Source organism: Acinonyx jubatus, chromosome B2 (assembly GCF_027475565.1).
Source record: "Acinonyx jubatus isolate Ajub_Pintada_27869175 chromosome B2, VMU_Ajub_asm_v1.0, whole genome shotgun sequence".
In the NCBI taxonomy this organism is placed as follows: Eukaryota; Metazoa; Chordata; class Mammalia; order Carnivora; family Felidae; genus Acinonyx; species Acinonyx jubatus.
In genome coordinates this window covers 83,577,086-83,594,314 of record NC_069385.1, presented here as the reverse complement: position 1 = coordinate 83,594,314, position 17,229 = coordinate 83,577,086, and the positions used below count along the sequence as shown (strand labels likewise).

General features: G+C 35.7%; 1 long non-coding RNA gene across 1 annotated transcript in view; it reads left to right on the top strand.

Annotated features, from left to right (window-relative positions):
• LOC128315600 (uncharacterized) overlaps positions 1–15,653 on the top strand; it is a 39,212-nt gene extending 23,559 nt beyond the window's left edge. Inside the window, exon 3 of the long non-coding RNA XR_008298527.1 lies at positions 15,589–15,653. This is a non-coding gene — a long non-coding RNA (uncharacterized LOC128315600). The remainder of the gene's footprint in view (positions 1–15,588) is intronic.
• The last annotated feature ends 1,576 nt before the right edge of the window (positions 15,654–17,229 follow it).

Sequence of the window (17,229 nt, the reverse complement as noted above, 5' to 3'; positions counted from 1 at the left end):
CGTAAAAGCCACCATAAAGATACTTTTATTCAAACAAAATCTGAGAGTTGGCCTTGTGCAGACCCATACTGAAGGTTCTTCTATAAAATATACTTCAGGAAATTGAATTCAATATGAAGTGAGTTGCAAGAAGCAATCATAAGCAAAGAAAGCTGTAAACATATGGGAAAACCTAAAGAGCACAGAATGTCATAGCCAATGATAATTGTACCAAACAATGGGGAAGAGTAAAAATAATGTGCATCTAAAATATGGGACAGCAATACCTTGAGGGAAAGATATTGATTGGAGTTAAAATGTCCTCATTATTACTCATGGGGAGGGAAGGGATATAGATTGCCTCCAAATCAAACATATTAAGGAAGCAAAGGAAAAGCACAACATCTAGACAGCATAATATTGTATGGCAGAAAAATGCAAATATTATCAATTGTAGCAGATACAGAGGGATTGATTTCCCTATAATACAAAATGTAATTACAAAATAAAAAATTTTAGTGACATTAATTGAATGTTAATGATATAAGATAAACAAAGGAAAGGAAGGAAAAGATATACTACATAAATACTAACCAAAAGAAAAGATTTAGGTATTTTATTATTAGAAAAAAGTTGTTAAGAATATCAGGAATAATTCACCATGAGAGTAAAGCAATAAAGTCTGAACCTTCATAAGTTTAATGACATAACTTTTTAAAAAATGTTTAATGTTTATTTGTGATAGAGAGAGACAGAGCATGAGTGGGGGAGGGGCAGAGGGAGGGAGACAGAGAATCCAAAGTAGGCTCAAGACTATGAGCTGTCAGCACAGGGCCCGATGCAGGGCTTGAACTCACAAACTGTGAGATCATGACCTGAGCCGAAGTCGGACACTTAACTGACTGAGCCACCCAGGCACCCCTAACATAACTTTATTATTTTTTATTTATTTATTTTTTAATATGAAATTTATTGTCAAATTGGCTTCCATACAACACCCAGTGCTCATCCAACAGGTGCCTTCCTCAATGCCCATCACACACTTTCCCCTCCCTCTCATCCCCCCATCAACCCTCAGTTTATTCTCAGTTTTTAAGTCTCTTATGGCTTGCCTCCTTCCCTTTCTGTAACTTTTTTTTTCCCCTTCCCCTCCCTCATGGTCTTCTGTTAAGTTTCTCAGGATCCACATAAGAGTGAACACATATGGTATCTGTCTTTCTCTGTATGACTTATTTCACTTAGCATAACACTTTCCAGATCCATCCACATTGCTACAAAAGGCCAGATTTCATTCTTTCTCATTGCCACTTAGTATTCCATTGTATATATAAACCACAACTTCTTTATCCATTCATTCATCAGTTGATGGACATTTAGGCTCTTGTTGAAATTTGGCTATTGTTGAGAGTGCTGCTATAAACATTGGTGTACAAGTGCCCCTATGCATCAGTACTCCTGTATCCCTTGGGTAAATTCCTAGCAGTGCTATTGCTGGGTCATAGGGTAGGTCTATTTTTAATTTTTTGAGGAACCTCCACACTGTTTTCCAGAGCAGCTGCACCAGTTTGCATTCCCACCAACAGTGCAAGAGGGTTCCCGTTTCTCCACATCCTCTCCAGCATCTATGGTCTCCTGATTTGTTCATTTTGGCCACTTAGACTGGTGTGAGGTGGTATCTGAGTGTGGTTTTGATTTGTATTTCCCTGATGAGGAGCGACGTTGAACATCTTTTCATGTGCCTGTTGGCCATCTGGATGTCTTCTTTAGAGAAGTGTCTATTCATGTCTTCTGCCCATTTCTTCACTGGGTTATTTGATTTTTGGGTGTGGAGTTTGGTGAGTTCTTTATAGATTTTGGATACTAGCCCTTTATCCAATATGTCATTTGCAAATCTCTTTTCCCATTCTGTTGGTTGCCTTTTAGTTTTGTTGATTGTTTCCTTTGCAATGCAGAAGCTTTTTATCTTGATGAGGTCCCAATAGTTCATTTTTGCTTTTAATTCCCTTGCCTTTGGAGATGGGTCAAGTAAGAAATTGCTGAGGCTGAGGTCAGAGAGGTTTTTTTCCTGCTTTCTCCTCTAGGGTTTTGATGGTTTCCTGTCTCACTTTCAGGTCCTTCATCCGTTTTGAGTTTATTTTTGTGAATGGTGTAGGCAAGTGGTTTATTTCCATTCTTCTGCATATTGCTGTCCAGGTCTCTCAGCACCATTTGTTAAAGAGACTGTCTTTTTTCCATTGGATATTCTTTTCTGCTTTGTCAAAGATTAGTTGGCCATACTTTTGTGGGTCCAGTTCTGGAGTTTCTATTCTATTCCACTGGTCTATGTGTCTGTTTTTGTGCTAATACCACGCTGTCTTGATGATGACAGCTTTGTAGTAGAGGTTAAAGTCTGGGATTGTGATGCCTCCCGCTTAGGTCTTCTTCAATATTACTTTGGCTATTTGGGGTCTTTTGTGGTTCCATACAAATTTTAGGATTGTTTGTTCTAGCTTTGAGAAGAATGCTGGTGCAATTTTGATTCGGATTGCATTGAATGAGTAGATTGCTTTGGGTAGTATTGACATTTTAACAATACATTGAATGAGAACTTGATAGAAATAAAAGGTAAACAAAATAATTTACAATCAAAAAGGAAGATTAGCACATCTTTTTTTTAAGAGGGAGAGGATGGGATGGGTTAATGAACCAAGATATCCCAAAATAAGTGAGAACATAAAGAATATAGCTAGTTTGTTATGATGTTGATTCATAGGCAATAATATGTATATTAAAAAAGTGTTCAGTGAAAAAGGCTAGCTGCAAAACGGGGTCAATCAGCTGCCACTGGCTGCTGGCTGCAGGCTGAGGAGCGAGGGTGGCGGTGTTGGGTCCAGGCAGTGGGAAGGCCTTGGTCTCTTGGTTCCTTCTTGGAGCTGCTGTGGGGCTGCAGGCAGGTGGGCGGGTCTATATGAACGGTATGATTTGAAATACTTTTGAGCATAAAAAAGTACTATTAATACTATGGTAGACAATGAGTGCAAACCAGACTCTCTTGAGCAAACTGGGATATAGTTCTCATTAAATATTATACTATTATTGGAAATTTTTAAATGCACAAAATAACACTATAGAAACTATATTTCATGTATGTGTCAAAAAAACATAACAGTATTCTGGGAATGAAGAAGAGAGGGTGAGGGAATTGGAGTTTACTATGTATGATAGGCAGAAGAACACCTCCCCACCTTCCCATGATGTCTACATCCTAATCCCTGGAACCTGTGAATATGTTAGATTATATGGAAAATGGGAATTCAGACTGCAGATGGAATTAAGCTTGCTTACCAGCTGACTTTATGATTTGGAGGTTATGTTGGATTATCTGGATACGCCCTTGAAGAAGAGTCCTTAAAGGAGGCAGAGGGGGGTAGACAAGGAGGTCAGGGTGCTGTGATGTGAGAAGGACTAGACCCATCATTGCTGTCTGAAAACAGGAGGGGACTGTGAACTAAGGATGCAGGCAGCCTGTAAAAATCAGAAAAGGAAAGAAAATGAATTCCTTCCTAAGAACCTCCACAAGGAATTCAGCCCTGCCAGCCCTTTGATTTTGTTTCTCATTAAGACCCATGTCAGATTTCTGATCTCCAGAATAATTAAGTAAATTTACACTGTTTCAGCCACTGTTTGTGGTACTTTATTATGATAGTGGTAAACACTAATTAATGTTTATCTCATTAAATAAGGTAGATATCTAAAACTTGTACGGTAGGTACATGAGTCTCTGTATTTCATATATATTTAAATAATCCACAATTTAAAACTGAATAAAAATACACATCAAACTTACATATTTTGTGTACATATAATCTAAATATAATTGATATAATTTTTGATTTGGTCTTCATGTAGTGTCCATTCAAAGAAATAGTAGTTAGCAAGAAAAAATATATGTGTATATATTTAAATAAATATGTATATGTAAAATCGATGCATTAATTTTCTGACAAATCTCTAAAGTTGGAAGGGTGTTTGGGTGTATGTGTTGGAGATTTGGAGGAGTACTTTTTGAATACACAGCCAAACAGCTTAAAATCCCTCTTTCTTCCTTACCGCCTGCCTTAGTGTCCCTTACAGCAGCCCCTTCTTAACTATCCTCACACACCCTTGACCCTCAACCAGGATATTTTCCTATCATCCATCCTACATCGGTTGTTGTCCTTAATCCTTCTACCCTTTTTTTTCTATTTTGATTATTTTTTCTCTTGGTGATTTCTGTTCCTAATTTCCCAGTGTTCCTGTTATGCATCTTAAAATCTCATACTTAGCTGGAATTCTCCTTAGATTGGAAAAAAGATAAACTGAGAAGATGGTGTCATATTTCTCTGGTGGGTGTTTTAGTTTGCAAGGGCTGCAGTAACAGAGTCCCACTAGGTGGCTTCAACAAAGTCTGTGATCATGGTGTCAGCAGGGATGGTTCCATCTGAGGGCAGTGATGGAGAATCTATTCCATGAATCTTGCCTAGCTTCTGGTGGTTTGTTGGAAATCTTTGGCATTCCTTGGCTTGTAGAGGCATCACTTTGTTCTCTTCCTTCATCTCTACCTTGTGTTGTGTGTGTGTGTGTGTGTGCGCCCACATTTCTCCTTTTTTTAAAGGTAGCAGGCATATTGGACTAGGGGGCCCAACTTACTCCAGTATGACCTCATCTTAACAATTACAGCTGCAAATTCTCTGTTTTCAAATTAGGTTAACTTCTGGGGTACTGGAGGTTAGGACCTCAGCATACAAATTTTCTAAGGGGACACAATTCAACTTAAACAGTAGATGACAAATGAGGAAGTCTGTGGAAACTCATTTTTAAATCAAGGTTGTTTAAAAAGATAAATTCCCTCTACATAACGTTCTGGAAGGATAACCCACATACATCTTTCCAATGGATTCCCATAGAACAGGGAGGAGTAGAGTAAAAGGAGGGTTTTAAATTTTAGTCTATAGGGTCTGTTAGAAAGTTTTAGAGTAATAACAAACAATTATCCATTACATTTTGAACTTAACTTTTTAAACAGATTATTTAGCAGATATTTTCCAAGGATAAATCCTTACCAAAAATATATTTTAAAAGATTTTTATTGCATGTGATTAAACATTTGCAAAGAAAATAAAATTGAGAGTTGAACAATAATAGCTCTTTGTAGGAACGATACACTGTCTAAAACCCAATATGGTGACAATGATGGATGAGATGTTTTCTGTCACATTTCATTATTGAATGAAGTCTTTTGACAAGAATGCTCTTTGATATCAGAGAGGTTTACAGTGGATCAGAGGATCTTTCAACGCATCATATGAAACAAAGGATTTGACCTATCATCAGGAAGACCTACTAACTAAAACTTTTATTAGATCCTTAAAAAACAAGCTCTATTGTATTTCTTTGGCATCCATTTATCTGGTAGTTTATTTGTTTGTTGGGAGGGGCGTTATTTGCTGTTCCCAGTGAGAAGCAGTCAGACTGGAGTGTGTTTTCCTTTTTATTCTTCATTAATTGTATAACTTTGGGTAACTTTCTTCTTCTTCTTTTTTTTTTAATGTTTATTTTTGAGAGACAGAGACAGAGTGTGAGTGGGGTAGGGGCAGAAAGAGAGAGAAAGACACAGAATCTGAAGAGGCTCCAGGCTCTGAGCTGTCAGCACAGAGCCTGACATGGGGCTCAAACTCACAAGCTGTGAGATCATGACCTGAGCCGAAGTCGGACTCAACCGACTGAGCCAACCAGGAGCAACACCCCCCCCGCTTTTTTTTTTTTTTTTTTTGAGAGAGACAGGACACAAGTGAGTGAGGGGCAGAGAGAGAAAGAGGGAATGAGAGAGAGAGAGAGAGAGAGAGAGAGAGAGAGAGAGAAGTGTCACCCAAAGCAGAGCTGTACTCACCCAAAGTGGGGCTCGTGCTCGCCAATGCAGGACTCAAACTACAGACTGTGAGATTATGACCTGAGCCAAAGTCATATGCTTAACCAACTGAGCCATCCAGAAGCCCTAGGCAGCTTTCTTAAAACCAAAACTACAAACATTAGTTTCCTCATGTAAAATATTATGGCACTAATAACTTCTATTCTGAGCTAGGCTCACTGAAATTCTAACGAAATAATGCATGTCAAAGTATATTGAAAATTATATATGTTATAAAAATATAAATAATTTTAATGAAAATAATACCCACCTACTAAATAGCAACTAAGTGTAAATTGGTACCGTGGATAAGGCTTAGGGAAAAAGAGCTACTCAGAGTAGGGGAGGAGGACATGACAAACATTTGCCGTTTAAGAATTTTCATTTTCTCCCACTGGGCATACTTCATGGTTTAAAAGTTTAAAATTTAAAGATACTTGTTTTTAGTAGCCAACAGTAAAGTGATTCTTTTCCTTACAATGGATAGAATATCTCTGTCATTATCTGTCAATAATAACCTTCAGTTATTGTGTGGATGTGTGGATGTCAGAGAGGAGACAATGAGTTTCTTTAAGGTCTTACTTGAACTCATTCAAACTTTATATATATATATATATATATATTAGTTGATATATTAATATATTATATAACATATAATATATATGAATATATATTATTTGATAATAAATATCAAATATTATATTTATTGATATTGATATTGGCTCAAAATGAGTCAAAAGTGTTGAAAGCATAGGGCTTAAGAATCCAGAAGCAATCAGTCACAAACAGCACGTAATTCTAACTGGATTGATAAATTGGGTGTGTTGTGGATTTTTTAATTCTAGAAGCATGAACTGCAGTTTCTCTCTTTCAGCCAGCAAAACATGCTTTTCGAGGAAAACTTTTGATTACAGTTCATTCTTTTACTAAAAGCTGTTAGCACCTTACCTAATCCTCACTTTGTAGGAATATTCTTGGATAAATCTTATGTTCTTCCCTGGGTCCTGGGTTGTATGTATTAGCTCCAGGTCTTAGGCATGCAGGTGGTAATAAAGACACAAGGCATTGCTTCTGAATCATGTAAGAAAAGTCTAGCCTCCTTCTAGGAACTTTGTTCTTGACTCCAACCACTCTGAGTAGAGCCTGTTTCATCATGTGTGTGGTTTGCAAACATTCAATCGGCCAACAATATTTTACTTTTAATTTTTTTTTCTAATTGCTGCTGACAAGTATTTTCCAATTCTTTTGCCACCACAAAATTTATGCAAATAGGAAAGATCTTTACCACATTGCAATATTCTCAGTAATATTTTTAAATGTTAGCACTAAATACTAACAGCTTATAATCATTTGTGTTCTTGGGTTAGTTCTATTTTCTCTGCCATGATTATTGTCTTTTTTTCCACATCAGCAGTGTTTCTCTTCTTCATTATCTTCATATAGACAATGCTTTTTAGATGTTTATTCCTTTTTAACGTGATTAATTTACCTTCATAGATAATACATGCCATAATACATATTTAAAACCCACAAAATGGGACTTAATGAAAGGCAAGTCTCCTGGCCATTCTGTACACTGGTTGAGCAATTTAATCTCCCTCACAGGCAAACCATATTACCGATTTATTATGTATCCTTTCAGAGATATTATATGTATGCATATATATGCATTTATACATTAGGCAATGGTATACTTTCCATACTGTTACAAAATCTAGTTTTTCTCTTCTGACAGTGTGTCTTACTGGGTTCAGTATTCCATATCAGCCCAAATATAGTTGCCTTTTAACTTCTGTAAGGCTTTTACTGTCTTGACCTACTCTTCATATATTAGATGGCCCTGTATTAATAGAGATTTGAGTTGGTTTTTCAGTCTTTTGCTATTATAAAACAATGCTGTAGTAAATATTTTTGTACATAAATCTCTGCAAAATTGTTGAAATACAGCTGCAAGATAAATTCCTGAAGATAGAATTTCTCATTAAAAGAATAGGTACATTTTTAATACATAATAGATGAGAGATAGAGAGAGAGAGAGAGATAGGTAGGTAGGTAGATAGATAGATAGATAGATAGATAGATAGATAGACAGATGATAGATATTGCCAAGTATACTCCATAGTGATTGATGGCATCACTTAAAAAATATTTTCCTTTAGGGACCAAAAAGCTAAATATTAGCAATATACTGTGCTCAAGAATGTAAGTATATCTCAATGACAAAAATGGGGTTACCATATACTTTTAAAGTGACTATATAATTGTAACCAACATAGTTTAATTCCAGAATCCTACTGTGGGTGAATTGGGTAGGAAGAGGCAGAAGGTTTCTTGTGGTATTTTGGTTTAGAGATTTTTTGAGAGGGTCACTTAAAAAGCAAATCAAAATAAAGTTTGTAACCAATGTGAGTTTGGTTTGGTTTAAAATAATCTAATTTATAGAGAAGAGAAAGGAAAAAGGAGTTTGTGGTTAGGTTTTTTCCACAGTAGCTTGTTTGCATTTGGTTATGACTTGCAAGACATACAGACCATAGTCGCAGTCTGACTCACGTAGACATTTAAACTTTAAGTCTAGAAGAAGGATATGTTCATTTTATCCACTTTCTAATAGTGAAAAAGAAGGAGTGGAAGACACATTCTATCTTGTGTTGGGAAATTTGGTATTTTCAGGCTTTATGCCTCATCTGCTTTCCTTGCCTAACTTTCCAGAAAAACAAAGCTCATATATTTCCTCAATATTTTCTTAATACCCCCAAATGTCTTAGAGCATATTTAAATGTTCACTAGCGTGGAAACACTCCTTGATGAATATTTTATGCTTCTAGTGAATATCTTAAAGTCTGCCTACAGCACAATTTGGGTATTAACCATATTTTTTTAAAGGAAAAATATCTTAAAACTGTTGCAGAATTCTAATAAGGAGATTTCATAAAAATTCACAATAGTTTTCTATCTCATAAACAATGTTTTTTTAAGTACTGTAGGAGCTTTTTTTCCCCTTTAATCTACTCCCCAAGCTCTGATCCATCCAATATATTTTCATCATTTTCCAGTTTTCAATCAACCCCAAAATACCTCAAAATTATTTTTTCTGTATCTTCAGAAAACAGCCAATTCTCAAGTGTATATGGAGAAGTTAATAAATCTAGATTCTAGAAAGGCACCATTAGACCCATAGGATCAAGTCATAAGAACTAATCAATTCTTACTTGTTCCTTATGCCATGAAATAGCTCAAATTACTAATTGGAAAGGAAAACACACACATACACACAAAAGCACTGTTTTTAATGAGCTCAAACATTCTTTTGCCTTTTGAAAAAAACTGGTGAATTAAACATTGCATATAGTTAAATCTCCCTTTTGATTAAATTTGATTGTTACAACAAGTCATACATCTAATATACACTCAAATTTTCAAAGTTCTAATACATGTAAACATGTATAAATATAGCATATGCAATGTATATGTCTATAATAGATAAAAAATTTTATGACTTTTGTAACACATACATTTTTTTTTCTTTACACCAGTAGTGAAAATAGAAGAGTAGAAATCCTCCTGTCTCTAATTTAACTGATGGTGATATATGAGGTGACCTGCCCAAAGTCAAACATTGAATCCTCATGATCACCTTGAATATGCAGCATCTATAGAATGGGTCAATAACACTGAGTTTATAATAATGAGTAGGATAGGTTGGTAAATACTGATGTGACATAAGGGCTAAGTTCTTTTTATTTTCCCTTTCCTGTTTCTTTTTCTTTTCTTTTTTTGCACAGGGTTATTGTCCTGGCACCATTTGTTTAAAAAACTGCCTTTTTCCCCCATCAAATTGTGCCTGCTCCTTTACTGAGAATCAGTTGACCATAGATGTGTAGAATATTTCTGGATTTTTAATTCTCTTCCATTGCTCTATGTCTAATTCTATGCCAATACTACATTGTCTTGGTTATTATAGCTCTATAATAAGTCTTCCAACTTTGTTCTGTTTTTTCAAAATTGTTTCAGCTATTCTAGATCCTCGGCATTTTCCTATAAAACCCTTAGAATCAGCTTGTAAATTTTAACACGGAAACTCCTGGAATTTGTATAAGGATTCTAATGAGTCTATAAATCAATTTGGGAAAAGTTGACATTTTATAATTTTTTTTAAAGATTTTTTATGTTTATTTTTGAGAGAGAGAGAGAGAGAGAGTGAGAGAGAGCAAGAAAGCACAGATGGAGGAGGTGCAGAGAGAGAGGGAGACACAGAATCTGAAGTAGGCTTTAGCCTCTGAGCTGTCAGCACAGAGCCCAATGCGGGGCACAAACCCAGGAGCAGTGAGATCCTGGCCTGAGCCCAAGTTGGATGCTTAACCGACTGAGCCACCCAGGCGCCCCAACATTTTATAATTTTGAGTCTTCCAACCTGCAAGCATGGAATAACTCGCGATTTACTCAGGTCTTCTTTAATTTATCTCAGCAGTGTTTTGTCATTTTCAGGGTATAGATTTCCCATGTATTTTATTATGTTTTTTAATAATTATTTCATATTTTCAATGCTGTTATAAATTATATTGTTATTTTAATTTTTTTTAATGTTTATTTATTTTGGGGACAGAGAGAGACAGAGCATGAATGGGGGAGGGGCAGAGAGAGAGGGAGACACAGAATCAGAAGCAGGCTCCAGGCTCTGAGCCATCAGCCCAGAGCCTGACACGGGGCTCGAACTCACGGACCGCGAGATCATGACTTGAGCTGAAGTCGGACGCTTAACCGACTGAGCCACCCAGGCGCCCCTATATTGTTATTTTAAAATACCAGTTTCCAAATTTGTATTACTAGTGTATAGAAATAGTATTAATTTTTTACATACAATTTTTCATTCTGATTCTGCTGACCATAAATTTAAAAAAAAATTTTTTTTTAATGTTTATTTATTTTTGAGACAGAGAGAGACAAAGCATGAATGGGGGAGGGTCAGAGAGAGGGAGACACAGAATCTGAAACAGGCTCCCGGCTCTGAGCTGTCAGCACAGAGCCCGACGTTGGGCTCGAATGGACCGTGAGATCATGACCTGAGCCAAAGCCAGCCACTTAACCGACTGAGCCACCCAGGTGCCCCTGACCATAACTTTTTATACTAGCACTGCGTAGATGGCCACTCATTTGCCTGTGTGCAGAATCAATTCCAGCCACAAAACTAAGAGCAACACTAAAGTGGAAGTGACGGCCCCACTTTAGCTGCTTCTATAAGTTTTCCACTCACTATTAATGTTTTTGAAAAGTGTGATCTGCTTCCCGTTTTGGTTAGACGTGGAGGCCTTGGGATTCATCTTGGCATCCTCTCCACTGGTCTACTACCAGATCTTGCATGACCAAGCCCCAGTGGACCTTATATGTGACTAGGACTATGTTCTTTCTCATACAACTCTCAACTTACATGGCAAGGAAAAATGAACCACAATCAGTGGCAAGCTCTGAAACAGTAAAATAAATGCTTCTGTATACACAAAATAAACATATTACATGTTTTTATAGTTAGAAACATACCCTGGGATGTAACATGGTTGTTTTGAAGGGAGAAGGGCATCTCTAAATAAAACAATCTATACAATTTCGTCTCATTTCCATTGCAAGAAATATATATATATATATATATATATATATATATATATATATATGTTTATACACACACGTGTGTGTATGTACATCTTTGAATAAAATATAAATAATGGAAATTTTGGACATGAATTTTCTAGGAGTGGCACAAAAGCTGTTGACTGTGGGAAACAGTGAATGGTTTAAGTGTGTATATTTTATATTTTGATCCCCAAAGATTTAAAGTTTGTTTTTCACCACAGTGAAACCAAGACATAATAGCCTTGCATTTGGGTTTTCCTTGTAGCCCAACAGTATACCCAGCTGGGTTAGTTTCTGCATCCCATGGGCTGAACACCCTTGCCCATTTTCAAACCCCCTGGAATTCAGAGTCCATGTAAATACAGGCTGTGTCAACAGGAGGCTCAGCCAGAGTGGCACTTGTGGCCTGGTATCCTCAGACGGTCAGTGTTTAGCAAAACTCTATAATTTTAGCTTTCAAAGACTCAAGCCCTGAATTTTGTAATCTTTCATAACTTTTTCCTGAAATGTATTCACTGAGGAAGGAAAGGAAAGAGAGCTTTCTACTTCATTCTCAGGCTTCAAAGCATGCTATTAGTGTCATCCACAAATCTCTGAAGGCTGTGCAGAGGCCACACGCTGCCATTTCAGGAGACGACTGCTGGACTCCCTTGGGGGAAATTTATTATTTCTGAGAAGAAACTTGCTTTTCATTTGTAAACACTTTGCACATTGGGGTCCATTTTCCAATATGATTTTACAATCGTATTTTCTGAGTGTTTGAATGGTTTTGGACAGAATTCTGTCTTAAGTCTTCCTCATTTCCTTTGGGATAAGGTTGCTCAGTGATTGCAAAATTCTACAGTCAAAGGAGATAGCTAATTACAGTTGGGATTGGATATACCTGATTCATAAAAGTGCTAAATAAATATTGAATGAGTTGAATTACATTAGGAAATAGAAGCAAATCTTACCAGGGAAGATATACAGGCTGTCCCTGTATAACTTTGGTTAAGATTCTTTACTACTTTGGATCATTTTTTATCTTGTAAGTAACATGAGGAGTTTGAAACGGTCTCTAAAATTCCTTTTACTTTTAAAATTGTATTTTATTATGTATTTGTAAATTGCAAAACTTCGTTTAAAATATATAGATTTTATTTACATAAATATATACAGACTATGATACTTCTTGGATTTTGACTAATTGTTAACTTTTACTTATGCTTCATGAATATAGCCTGAGTTTTTATGTTTGTTTCTTTTTTGCCTGCATGATGCAAAAATTAGTAGTTAAAAATGAAGATTCTATTACAACCCTTTGGTGAGTCTACATTTCCCAACCCTTTGTTTAGTCTACATATACATTTTGCTGTTTAGGATTGACTAGTACTAAGGTCAGGTATATGAAGCCATATACAAAGATTTTTTAAAAGGGAAAATTCAAACAAACTATAATTACATGAAATGCCATGTTTCATTGGGAAAACAGCCACTAAAATATAAAGATAAAGCTAACCTGTTTACCTCTTTTAAGAAGTCACAGCTTTCTGAGTGTTTTTATCTTAATTTGTCTAAAAAACTATAGTATTTTAAAAATCCTTAAGACTACTCCTTCTATTCTGTCTGTGAAGTTGTTTTCTTGGTGAAAAGCCATTTCCCCCACTTAATCACATTTTTATATTTGCTGCTGTGTTTTCCAGAGCATGTTCCATGTGGGATAAAAAGTGTTTAAAACTTTTTAAAAGGAGTCTATAGTGAAATAAGTTTGGAAGACACTGAATTAAATTAAACTGAACAGATAATGGCAGGACTGCTCCAAAGACTTGATACACAAATGCACATTGTAAATATCTGGTAGAGAGTAAATACCAAGTGGAGATTCCTAGACTTAGTTCACCATGGGCCTCTTTGCGGAGAGAAATATACCCTGTGAAAAATGCCACTTAGAAGATGATTAAAACATCTTGACCTACAGAATTCTAAGTGCTTAGGAAATCTCACTACTTAAAACCACATCATCTTTTCCATCTATAGCATACCTATATCTGTGCAATAGACACAGTCTCATGGGCTTCTGGGCATCAGTGAAAATTAAGATCTGTCTCCCTTTTGATGGAAACAAACTTTTCAGGTAAACAATCTTTAGTATCTTGAAAATAGGTACTTATTTACCTGTATACAAATTCTCTTTATGATCTTCCACAGTAATGTTACGAACTTTATTCCAGCTGTTAGACCTATGATTTTGACACTTAAATAATTTCTGTCTAATAAATGATTTAAAACCAGTTCTAGTCTCCTTTTAAAGTTTGCTTTGACTGTAGTCTTGACATGTTTCTGTATGAGTGACTTTGCACATCTGGACATTAACATATTTCATTTTCTAGTATTCAGACTTTTGGTATAAACCTAAGCTGAGTTGGAGGATTTATAAGTTGCTTTCTTCATTAACAGTCCTTCAGGAAATTGTGTGTGTATGATTTTTTGAATGTGTTCTCACTGCCTCTTTGAGGTCCTGTCCAAAGTTTTATGTACATAGTGTCAGAAACCCAGGTCAGTCTAGGACTAGTACGTGATCATTGGTTCACAAATCTAAAACTCATAGGAATTACCTAAGGAGTTTGTTAAAAATTTAAATTTCTGGGGCTCTTCCATAGGACATTTTGATTTATTTCATCTTGGGTGTTATATACTCCCAGACTGATTCTGATGCACTACCAGGCTTGAAACACACTATACATTACATGAAAGATATTTTAAATGATGCTAAGCCAATGATCCATCCAATGGAATGTGTTACTGAAGGTTAGATGTGGAATTTTGAATTATTATAAACTCATTTGTATTATGTCATCAGAAGTTATAATCTTTAGAATTAATTTCTGGAATATCTGTGTCTCTTTTTTTAAAAAAAATTTTAATGTTTATTTTTGTGAGAGAGAGAGCAAACAGGGGAGAAGCAGAGAAAGAGGGAGACACAGAATCCAAAGAAGGCTCCAGGCTCTGAGCTATCAGCACAGAGCCTGATATGGGGCTTGAACCCACGAACTGTGAGATCATGACCTGAGCCAAATCAGGCACTTAACCGACTGAGCTGCCCAGGCACCCCAGGAATATCTGTGTCTCTTAATCACAATCTCTCATATCTAAGAGCTTTTAGCAATCACATGAGTGTAGAAAGATAGAAGTCCTGTCTGGTTGTGAATTACAAGTCACCATTACGATCGATTCATCTTAACTAGGTATTGACATATAAAAATGCAAATTATACTCTCTAACCATTTTCCTAACTGCTATAGGAAACTAGGAGCTAAGCTGCTTAAAAAAGAAACTTCCTTTTATTCATAGTCTAGATTAGGACATCCTCTTTTTCATTTTCTGTAACCATTCTGTGCCTCAATATCACATTACTTAAGTGAGTCAATATGTAACATTTAGAACAGTGTATGGCACTTAGTAAAAATTCAAAATAATTACTATTATTATTTTACTATCGTTCCAGTGATCCTGTCTCTAGTTAAGAAGTAAGCCCGAATAAGCCATGTTAGTGGTCTTCCTTTCTGGCTTTTCCTTCTCTGAGAACCAGAATCTTGAGTGCAATTGACAGGCGTTATGTTTTCCTTTTGGTATCTACCTAGAACCACATTTAATGTGATCATTTAACACATAAAATATGTACAATTGCCATGGAATGACATCATAATTAAGCATCTATATATATTTCCAAAATTTTCACACAAGATTCATGCAAATCTCTTAGTTTGTTAAGCCCATTGGCTCTTCTTGAGTGCTAATATGAGTTTCTCTTCTTGCATTGTTCATATCCTACCAATCTTCTTGTGGACCATTAGTCATGGCCTCAAACACCATGTGTCCATGGCAGATTTTGTTTACTGTATGTCAGCTTTATTTATCCTAGTGTTGGATATGTGAAATACATTTATATGTTCTTCTATAGTCTGCAGCAGAAGACAACTTTTATACCATGTAGCTGTTTATGACCTTGCTTCAAGTTCATTGTCAATAGAGTCTTCATAATTGGCTCCTCCTGATTATGAATTTGCTTGTCACACCAGGAATTACTTTGCTTGCTACTTGGGACATTCGGAAGGCATCAATGAAAGCCATGTCAACATATTGTTGTCTTAAAAGGTATGTGTGTGTTGGTATATGTGTGAGTGTGTGTATGTGTGGGAAGGTATTGGTTTGCTCCTAATTTCATTCAGACTGCAATTAGCAGGAATGCAGATACTATAAACTTAACAACATCAAAAAAATTTTTTGGGTACATGCAAGCTGTATTTGTACATATTGCTGCTTTGTCTTTTTTCCCACACTTAAAGGGGGTAAGATTTTAGGTTTTCAGATCTGTATTTACCTATGCTATATTTTATCTTGCAAGTTCAAGCTGTTATATTTATTTACTCAGAATATTTACTTCACTATTGACTGAGACAGACATGGGCACTGTTATCTCCAATCGCAGTTTAGTCATGAGAATTCTAGAATGGTGTTTGATATGGGTTTTGCTTGAATCTGGACATGCGTTGGATTTAATATGATAGGATATTTTGAAAATGCTTGATTAGGTATACAATTCTGTTCTATAAATTCATTTTTAAAATTTTAAAATTTCGATTCAAAAGTTGAAGAATTATCCTACTGTCATCCAGATTTCCAGCTACCTGGTACTTTGCTTTTAGTAGGCTGCAGACTGTAGAATATAGGATCTTACTCACTGAAATCTGGCTTGTAGGAGAGGGTCTTAAGAAACATATCTGCACTCATGTGCTCCTTTCTCCTTTAAAATGAATCAATTAAATATTAACATTAGATGATAATCTACTCAAGATTTAAACTATATATTCAGACAGAACTGTGCCCTTTTGCTCTTCTTCTTTTTTTTTTTATAAAGACATTTCTGTATGTAAGTTAATGGAATAACTTCATTCACTTGGAATGCTGAGGTTGAATACATTTTTAGTCATTTTACCTAATAAGGTACACCATTCATATTGGGTCATTTAAACTAAACTTGGAGAAGGATCCCAGAAGAGGTTCACAGTGCTGGAGGAATTCTCAAACCACAAGAAAAGGCTTGTAGTCATCAATAATATGTTACAAATCTAAGATGAAATGTGATAAGGATATGTTTATCACTCCATAAGAAAAATATGTAATACAGTCTTCTGAAATTGCAGTGTTTCATCAGAACTCTCAGCTGCCAAAGACTGCATAAACAGTTTCTGGGAGAGGACTGTGACTTAACTGCTCTTATGGTCAACTAATCATGGGTGTACCCTTATATATTCAGTTACCTTTTGGGAATGAAGGTGAAATTTGAACACAATTTTAAGAATAAGCTCTGAATTTAGCTTTTCCTCAGTAAAAAGGCTCATCATCAGTGCTGTCTTTGATACTTTCTAGGACAAACCATGTTTCAACCACTATTTTATTCCAAAATTTACTTTAGATAAATGTGTTTGAGGTACAAAGTTCAGTAAATTATATCTTCTGACTAGATAATCTTATACTGATGATATTCTACTTTCAGCTGTCATGACAAGATGTATGAAATAGCTTTGATATTCTTCCACATATATTATCAGAATTTTCAAATAACACTTCTAATTTAATATTTTAAAATATCAGAGGCCCATTTGTCAAATGAAGAAGGAAATGTTATTTCTCCAAACAGGAGAACTTAAGGGATGAAA